The following is a 6,545-nucleotide window of genomic DNA, read 5'->3' as shown; positions in this document are numbered from 1 at the left end:
TCTTAATCCGGATGAATGTGATGATCCGTGACAATCATCATCATTCTCAACTATGAACGTGTGCCTGACAACCACCTCCGTTTTACCTTAGATTAAGTAGTTATCTCTTGGATTCTTTAACCGAACTGAGAGGATGGGAGGTAACCATTGACAACGGTGAAACCCTACATACAGCTTGCCATGGAAGGAGCCTTGCGTGTTTGATGAAGAAGACAGTAGGAAAGCAGAGATTCAGAAGATGGAGCATCTCCAAAACCTCAACCTATTCTCCATTACTGCAAGACAAGTAATCATTTCATGTTCTTTTGTCTATCACAATCAATCCTGATAATTTCTGATATCCTGACTAAGATTTACAAGATAACCATAGCTTGCTTCAAGCCGACAATCTCCGTGGGATCGACCCTTGCTCACGCAAGGTATTACTTGGACGACCCAGTGCACTTGCTGGTTAGTTGTGCGGAGTTGCAAAAGTGTGATTGCAATTTCGTGCACCATGTTACATCTTATAACCACTTATTTTCCTTCTTGTGTGCAATTATTCTCTTTCTATGATTGTAATCTTTGATTTGTTTGATTCTTTATGTCCATTATTTTGTGTATTCATGCATTTATATGATTGAGGCCATCATTTCATTTAGCTTACTTACCCAAAAAGCCTTACCTTTTATCATCCATTGTTAGCCAATTTGAGCCTAGCTTAACCCACTTTTTTCTCAATTTAGCACATTACAAGCCTTAAAGCGAAAAACAATAAATATCCTTAATTTGGATCTTTGATTGGCTTAGGCTAGTGTGTGTGAGTATCATTCAAGTGTGGGAACCTTGGGACATTGGGTGAATAAAAGGGTAGTTTTGTATTATTAGTGTAAATATTGGGAATTGGGTATATACTCATGTATTGATCAAATGTAAAACCTTATGCATTGATGCTCTTGTATATAAAAAAAGAGAAAAAGAAAAGAAAAAGGAAAAAAAACAATATAGAACAGAAAAAAAATATAGAAAAAGAAAGAAAAAGAAGAAAAAGAAAGAAATAAAAAGGGGACAAAATGCCCCAAAGTAAAGCTCAAATAAAAGTCAATGCATATGTGTTGTGAAATGAAAAAGAGAATAAATGAGTATGTGAAAGAGTGCAAAATGGGTAGTTAGGTTAGAACTTAATTGTATAGGATGTCATAGGTTAGGTGGGAAGTTTAAGCTTATTAAAGATTCAAATTTCAAGCTCACTTAACCATATATGCATCATACCTTGACCCTAGCCCCATTACAACCAAAGAAAAGACCTCATGATACTTGTATGCATGCATGAAATATATGTTGATTGTTAGAAGAAGAACAAATCTTGGAAAACATGATTAGGGGAGAATTGAGAGAATCGACCCTAAACACTTGAGCGAATAGAGTGCAAATACATCCGGTGAGGGTTTGATGCTCAATTTCATGTTTTCGCCTATGATCATCTCTTCATGCAAGTTTGTAAAAATACTTAATAACTCAATTCAATTGTGGATTAGACCTGCTAGTCCTTAGCCCTTGTGCACATATGTTTCTTGGGAATTGATTTATTTTGACCAAGCAATTGCATTCATTTAGATAGTTGCATATAGGTAGATTGCATTTAGTTAGTTCCATTGAATAAATGCCATACCCTTTACTTCATTCTTGGTTTAAGCATGAGGACATGCTTGGTTTAAGTTTGGGGAGGTTGATAAACCCCATTTTGACGGTTTATCTTGCATTGATTTTAAGAGATTTTAATACCTATTACCCTCATTTATCCATTGAATTAGCATAGTTTTGTGATTGTCTCATTATTTGTGCTTAGATGTGAAAACATGCTTTTTAGGACTTAAAATAGCTAAATCTAATTCTATTTTAGAAGCCTTGTGGGCCCAATCCAACTCATTTCTGATGCTATTTAAGCCAAGGATTGAAGGGGGAATCAATATACTTCACAACATTCACATGTTAGTTACCATTAGTCATAGTTTAGTTTTAGAAGTAGTTTTTAGAGAGAGAAGCTCTCACTTCTCTCTAGGATTAGGATTAGGATTAGGTTTAGTTCTTAGATCTAGATTTTAATACATCTTCTCCTACTTCTATCTTCTCCATTCTTTGTTGCTATATTCATCTTCTTCTATTCTTTTGTTGTAATTTCCTTTATGTTGTTCTTGTGTTTTGTTGTAGATCTACTTTTGTTTCTTCTACTCTCTTTCAATTCAATCAAGGTAATTCATAATAAATTTTTTTCTTTTGATTGTTGTTGTTAATTCATTTCAATAATTATTGTTAGATTCTATTCTTGTTATCAATTTACTATGCTTTCCTTTTATGCCTTCCAAGTGTTTGATGAAATGCTTGGTTGGATTTTAGAGTAGAGTTTTATGTTCTTGGCTTGGAAAGGTAACTTAGGAACTCTTGAGTTACTAATGTCCAAGTAATTGATGATTGGGATCCCTTTACTCTAGTTCTCACTAATTGAATTAGTGGAGAGTTAGGACTTATGGACTAGGATTGATATAGCTCATTTGACTTTCCTTTACTACTAGTTAGAGGATGATTTAATGAGATTAATCCTTGCCAATTCTCATATTGTGATTAGTGATTAGGATAGAGATCCTTGACCACCAACCCTTGCCAAGACCTTTTTAGGCCTTAGTTTAATTTCTTTCCATTTATCTTTCATGCTTCTTATCAAAACCCCAAAATAACTCCCAACCAATAACAAGACACTTTATTGTAATTCCTAGGGAGAACGACCCGAGGTTTGAATACTTCGGTTTATAAATTTTAGGGGTTTGTACTAGTGACAAACAACTTTTTGTATGAAACGATTATTGATTGGTTTAGAAACTATACTTGCAATGAGAATTCATTTGTGAAATTCTATACCATCAAAAATCCGTTCATCACCACTCACCAATGGTGCAGCCAACTCACCTTGATTCCATCCTTGAAAAGTCATATGGTTATGTAGAGAACGAAGAGAGGGTCATTTTGGTTGTATTGGAATTTTGATTTGAGTTTTAGTTCAGTAGAAATCAAGCTTTGAAGATTTGGAACTAAAAAATTTTTCTCTTTTTCTCTCTTCCTATTTTTGGCCACAAGGTGAAAATGAACCATCCTTGGGGGTCTTGGGGGTGTAGAGTGAGTTGTGATTGGTTGGCTTGGAGGTGGGTTAAAAAATATATTAAAATATCTCAGGTATATAACTACTAAAACTGGATGTATCAAAACATTTGTAAAAACATCTCTAAAAATTCTTTTGTGAGCTACTAGCATAAATGACACTAGTAACATATTTAATATGAGAATAAAATATGTATGATGAGGCCTTAGTATTTCTAAGGTCATCCGAGAGTGCTGGTGCGAAGCTGCACCAATAAACTTTGAACCCAATTAAACAAATCTCTTGTTTTTAACTAAAATTGACCAGGTAATATTATAATATCATTCAAGCAGCTTCTAATACTCATATAATGATAATATAATACTATTATGTCTCTTCTCTCATGAATCAAGTTCGGTTCGTCAAACTGAGACTATTTACGGAAACCAAAAGCAAAACTCTTAACCAATACGGTTCAAAAACTAGGTTCTTCGCGATTGCTTTGTCGGGCTCGTCTCCACTAAGGTACTGAGTTAAAGATAACATAATGACAATGAGGATTGAGATGTTTAATGATATAGTAGAGGTTCTCCCCTTACTGATCTTCCAGAGAAATCCGTACCTTCAGAAAAGATCTCGCGTACTCGAAAATCGGGGTTGTGACATCCTACCGTCCTAAAAGAAAATTTTGCCCTCAAAATTTCAGTTACCTGAGGACAGATGCGGGTAATTAGCTTTCATCTTATCTTCCAGTTCCCAAGTGTGCTCTTTTTTACCTTTTTCTCCCAAAGCTACTTTGACCAAGCGAATAGTCTTGCCTCTCAGTTGCTTATCACTTCTTTCTACGATCCGAACTGGTGATGCTTGATATGTCAAATCATTTCGTAACTGTACTATTTCTGGTTGTAAAACGTGACTTTCATCGGGAACATATTTCTTAAGTTGCGAGACAATAAAAACATCATGAAGGTTTGATAAATAAGGATGAAGGGCAATTTGATAAGCTACTAGACCGACTCTTTTAAGTACTTGGAAAGGTCCTATGTATCGAGGGTTAAGCTTTTTAGTCTTAAGGGATCTACCTGTTCCAATAGTCAGAGTTACTTTTAGAAAGACATGGTCTCCCTCACTAAACTCTAAGGGTCTACGTCTATTATTGGCATAGCTCTTTTGACGGCTGTCTAGATCTTCTGACGAATCCCCTTTATCTTCTTAGTAGTTTCTTGCACTAAGTCTGGACCCAAGACACTAGCTTCTCCACTGTCATTCCAACATAATGGTGTTTGACATCTTCTTCCACAGAGAGCCTCATATGGTGCCATTCCGATGCTTTGTTGGTAACTGTTGTTGTAGACGAACTCGAACAATGGCAAATACTAATCCCAACTGCCTTGGTTATCCATCACACATGATCTTAACATGTCTTCTAATGTCTGGATTGTCCGCTCTGATTGTCCATCTGTCTGAGGATGGTATGCTATACTCATGTGCAGTTTTGTGCCCAACGCTTTCTGAAAATCTCCCTAGAATCTGGAAGTAAACCTCGGATCTCGATCTGAGACAATGGACGAATGTATCCCGTGCAGTCGTACAATTCTTGAATATATATCCGTGCCAACCTTTCTAAAGTATAGTCAATTCGAATCGGAAGGAAATGCGCCGATTTTGTCAACCTGTCCACAATCACCCAAACAGCATCTTGTCCTCTTGAGGTCCTTAAAAATCTCGTGACGAAATCCATAGTGATCTGCTCCCATTTCCATTGTGGTATTTCTAAGGGTTGTAGAGTTCCTGACAGCTTCTGATGTTCCACCTTCACCTTCTAGCAGGTAAACATTTTGAGTCACAATCAGCTACCTCTTTCTTTAAGCTCGGCCACCAAAACATTCGTTTCAAATCTTGATACATCTTTGTCACTCTAGGATGCATAGAGAATCTACTTTAGTGAGCTTCTGCAAGAATCTTTTGTCGCAAATCTCCAGAGCTAGGCACAAAAATTATGTTCTTGTACCTCCATAGACCACTACAATCTTGTCTCACAACTTTTGGTTCTTCTGCTCCCATACGTCTCAACATTATCATCATTTTTGAGACTTGTGCTTGTGCTTGCTAAATACTAGTTTTGAATTCTGGTGTTATATGCAACTGTGCCAAATAGATATGCAACTGCGCCAAATGGACTCCACTTGACATCTCAGTCATAGCTAACTTAAGGTCCTCAAATTCCGCAAGTAGCTTCTCTTCTTTTATCATTATCCAAGAGATACTCAAATTGTTCCTGCTCAAGGCGTCTGCCACCATGTTCGCTTTCCCTGGGTGATAACTTAACTTAAAATCATAGTCCTTCAGAAATTCCATCCACCTTCGCTGTCACATATTAAGATCCTTCTGGTCAAAGATATACTTCAGACTTTTGTGGTCGAAGAAAACTTCTAATTGAGCGCCATACAGATAGTATCTCCAAATCCTTAGAGCAAACACCACTGTAGCCAACTCCAGGACAGGCGTCGGGTAATTCCGTTCATGAGATCTTAACTGTCGGGAAGCATAAGCCACCACATTTTTGTCTTGCATCAGCACACATCCGAGTCCTTTGTGAGAGGCGTCACAGTATACTTCAAAAGGTTTTTGCAGATCTGGTAGCACTAATATAAGTGCAGTTGTTAGCTTTTCCTTAAGCATCTTAAAACTTCTATCACACTTAAAGAAAAATATTAGACATGCAATTGACACCAAACTTAGAACAAGACACTAAAACTCACGAAAATTAACACTTAATTAAGAAAAATAATATTTTTGAAAAGAAACTATCCTATCAATATTGATTTAATGACTCTATAACAATAAAAATAAAAAATAAATTATTCCTAATCTAAGAAATAAAATAAACCTTCAATTGTCCAAACTCAATAATCCCCGGCAACGGCGCCAAAAACTTGGTGGACGAAATTGTGATTCTTAATTAATGGCTCCTTGGCATGTGCCAAGGAGAACTAATTTAACTAACTGATTACTTGCACAATTCCGTTCAACTGACCAGCAAGTGTACTGGGTCGTCCAAGTAATACCTTACGTGAGTAAGGGTCGAATCCACAGAGATTATTGGTTTGAAGCAATCAATATTTATTTTATTAGTCTTAGTCAGGATGTCAATAGGATTATTTGGATTAAAAGTGAAATTACTGGATTTGATTATAAAAATAAAAGAGGGAACAATGTTACTTTGATTTTCAGTACTGGGGAATATATTGGAGTTTTGGAGATGCTTTGTCCTCTGACTTCAACTCTTCCTTGAGATCCTCTTCTCACACGCAGGCTCCTTCCATGGCAAGCTCTATGTAGGGTGTCACCATTGTCAGTGGCTACTTCCCATCCTCGCAGTGAAAACTATGCTCACGCACTCTGTCACAGTACGGCTAATCACCGGTTGATT

Source organism: Arachis duranensis, chromosome 6 (assembly GCF_000817695.3).
Source record: "Arachis duranensis cultivar V14167 chromosome 6, aradu.V14167.gnm2.J7QH, whole genome shotgun sequence".
NCBI lineage: Eukaryota > Viridiplantae > Streptophyta > Magnoliopsida > Fabales > Fabaceae > Arachis > Arachis duranensis.
The sequence above is the reverse complement of the archived record's forward strand: the minus strand, read 5'-3'. Positions refer to the sequence as shown.